Raw genomic sequence first — 2,529 nt, 5'->3', positions numbered from 1 at the left:
TACTACTAAAATGCAATAAAGAACAAAGCTTTTCTTTCTTATGAGACGGGAGAATTCATGGGCTAAGGGAATTGACCTTGGGTGATCAAGTTTCAATCTAAAGGTAGTATCTTTCAATCAATCTATCAACCTTAGACCTAGACACAATCCTAAACAAACTCTATCTCTAGATGAGTGCTCATTCACTAAGATAACTCAAGCATCAAATTTCTTTGGTTGAATATTATCTAAGCAATCATTAATTTCAAGTCCATTAGCCATCTTAACACCTTTAACATCAAATCTCTTTGGTAAAGAATGTTAAAAGCTTAGTAGAGTTGGTTCAGGCATTTCATCGAACACCTTTCGGGTGTGAAATGCCTAAAGCTCAACTTTAGAGAGGCCAACTCTAAAACTGTATTAAAGCACTCTACTAGCAAGGAACAAGATGAATTTGTACTACAACACCTTAGATCTAGCCTAATCACCCTTAGTCTCCCTAACCCATGATCCAAAGATGACTACTCACTAATCTTCATGATAAACCCAAGAATCAATGATGATTTGGTGTTAATCATGATTAGTGATCAAATTAACTAAGCAATCCAAAAAGATAATGATCAAGATTAGATCTTTTACCGAAAGGTTCCTTTTTGATTAGATAGAAAACAAGATGCCCCCAACCTTGGGATTACAAGAGTATTTATATGTCTTTGTAAAACCTAATGGTTTCCATTAAAAAGTCTAAAAAGCCCTTTAAAAACATTAAAATTCGACTAAGGATAAATCTCGACTCTGGTAGAGACGATCGGACCCAACCCGCGTCACTCTCCCCGCGTCGGACCGTCGTTACGCCTGCAGATCATGCGAGCGGGTACAGCATCCCGCGTCGTCATCCCCGCATGATCCATGGACAGTTTCTCTTCGACAACGCGGGTAAGGGAACCCGCGTCGCGGTGTCCTCTCGCTTCTCCAACTTCGTGCGAGCGGGTACAGCATCCCGCGTCACTCAAGCCGCGTCGGAGCTCTCTGTTGCTTCATGTCAACGCGGGTTAGTGAACCCACGTGGTACAACCCGCGTTGCAATCATCTATACTCGACCAAACTTCATTCTTCATCTCTTTTCGAACCACAATGCTTCTAAACACCTCCAATCACTCTATGAGATACTCCATTACCTGATTAAGACATATGAATGCAATATGGATCCTAAAGATGCTAAATTCCTAATCTATATGATCAATATGTGCAAATTGGAGACTTAAAACAATGCAAATATGCAAGATATCAACTCCCCCAAACTTGTTCTTTACTTGTCCTCAAGTGAACTTGCAAGAACTCATATAGGAGAGAGATTTGAAGATGGGAACTCATAGCCAAAAAGTAACACTTCCTAGCACTCAACTTAACATCCTAAAGAAACATAGCAAATAGCATGAGCAACTCTCTTATTATACTCTAGCTTCTCTAGGCCTATCCATACTCTTATACCTCTACACAAGTTGCAATACTCATCAACCAAAAAGTTCTTTAAACCAGCTCTCACATTGATTCACACACACACACACACAAGGTGAGTTCTCACAAATGGGCACATGATCACAATCATTTGGCTAGGTAAGCAATGGTCTAATATGAATGAAGAGAAGGGTTCAAATGTTATCATTTCAAGGTGGTTATCACTCAAAAACAAGGAGCTTGATCATTATGAAAAATTTATCTAAGACTATAAGCAACTCATGCATACATAGATTCATTCTCATCATTCTACCCCTTTTTTTATAAGTGATCACAAGTTCTACCCTTTTATCATCATCTCAAAACCAAAATAACACCCACTCACATTACTCACCCAATGAACAACTCTCTTTTTCTTTTGACTCAACCAACTAGGGATTTTAATTCACTTTTTACAAGCTCTAAATCTTTCTCATTTCCTTCCCCACCTTCTCTTTGATTCTTTTCTCTTTTTTTTTTTTCTATAAGGAGGAAGGTTCTTTTGTACATAATCTAGAACTTCATACTTTTCTTTTGTCCCTAGAGTTTTCTTTTCTATTGACACTCTTTCGTTCATCATTCTCATATTTCTCACTCCCCAAACCCAAGATATTGAAATTTAGAACACACAAACCCCTCTAACCATTCCCAAATGCTAGCTCATTTTGCTAGCAAGAGATGAGAACCAATCTATGTCGCCTCCAATACTCTCAAGATTTTGCACATGACAAGCTATCAAAAGAGGCCTCACTCATTCAATTCAATGTTTGGTCTCAAAGAATGGTTAGGGTTGTAGGGTGTGGAGTGCCATTTGGATTAACAAAGATTGGTATAAAGGAATAAGATAACCCAAATGTGTATGAGATTCATGATCAAGTATGCAAATGCCCATATGCAAGAGAGATTAAGTTCATTCAAGCCAAGTTCAGATTGGAGCTGATCTTAAGAACAATGCCAATATCAAGCAAGGAAACAAGTTTCAAGAAGAGTTTTCAAGGCTCGAAACATGCAAGGCTTTCAAGAGATGCTTAAGCTACTTGATATGTTTAACTA

The sequence above is a fragment of the Brassica oleracea genome, unplaced genomic scaffold (genome assembly GCF_000695525.1).
Source record: "Brassica oleracea var. oleracea cultivar TO1000 unplaced genomic scaffold, BOL UnpScaffold00908, whole genome shotgun sequence".
Lineage (NCBI taxonomy): Eukaryota > Viridiplantae > Streptophyta > Magnoliopsida > Brassicales > Brassicaceae > Brassica > Brassica oleracea.
Note: the sequence above shows the minus strand (reverse complement) of the source record.